Raw genomic sequence first — 1123 nt, forward strand, 5'->3', positions numbered from 1 at the left:
CTTCCGTGCTGGGGATTGAACCTGGGATCTCACCCATGTTAGGCAAGCCCTGCACCGCTGAGATGCACCCCGCCCCTATTTTTAGTTAGTATTTTTAAAATATTTCTCTTAATTTCGTTTTTTTTTTTTTTTGTTTGTTTGTTTCTTTTTTTCTCCGGTACCGGGAACCAAACTCACGACCTTGCGCTTGCCAGGCAGGCGCTTTTACCGCTGAGCTAAATCCCCAGCCCCTCTCTTAATTTCTAATATGTTAAATATCAAGACATTAAGCCCACATATGCAAAGGCTCCTTGGGGGCCCCAGGGTCTCACACATGCCGGGCGAGTGCTCCACCACTGAGCTCCACTCTCAGCTTCAGCAGTGTTTCAGAGTCTAGCAGGTGGGGTGAGTGTGGCTCACACACACCTCGCTGTTAGTTGCTGGCAGTTGCCGCTGCGCTGGCCCAGCAGGTTGTGCGGTAAACATGCCCTGCGACACGAGGAGGGGAAATACACCCAGCCTGGCTTTCAGGCAAGGCAGGTGTCACTTGTTCAAAGTGGTGATGTTAAAGAGCTGCCAGTGGAGGCCATGGCGGCGAGGGGACGGACAACCACTCTGCAGAGCCCAGGGTCCACGAACGCTCCCCCAGGCCGGGTCTTGCACTCAGCTGTTTTCCATGCCAGCCGGAGGAGCCTTGCAGCCTGAGGCTGCTCGGAAAGAACAGCACCCTTCCCGTGCATTTCCAGGGTGTTTCCTGTTCTCTGCTGTGGGTGGACAGGCATTGCAGGGGCTGGGCTGGGTGCCCACTCCTAACTGCAGGGTGGATGGACCGTGCAGAGCCCCTGGCAACAGCCCCAGGAGCTCGTCACACTAGTTCCTGACAGGAATCCTCAAGGAGCCTGGCACGAAGGAGGTACCAGCCAACCTGTACTAAGCTGGGAGGGCATCTGCACACCGTCGTCAGCTTCTCAGCCATGGGCTTGGGATGAGCCAATTAGATTCTCCAAGGGAAGGTGTTTCTACTAGTCTTTTTTTGTTTTGTCTTTTTAAATTTGATTTAATCTGATTTAATTTGATTTAAAAATTCACTTTAGGAAAATACAGCTATTTTTCACTAAAATTTTTATTTATGTTAGGTCTCTTC

The sequence above is a fragment of the Chinchilla lanigera genome, unplaced genomic scaffold, assembly GCF_000276665.1.
Source record: "Chinchilla lanigera isolate Chin_1 unplaced genomic scaffold, ChiLan1.0 scaffold00127, whole genome shotgun sequence".
Lineage (NCBI taxonomy): Eukaryota > Metazoa > Chordata > Mammalia > Rodentia > Chinchillidae > Chinchilla > Chinchilla lanigera.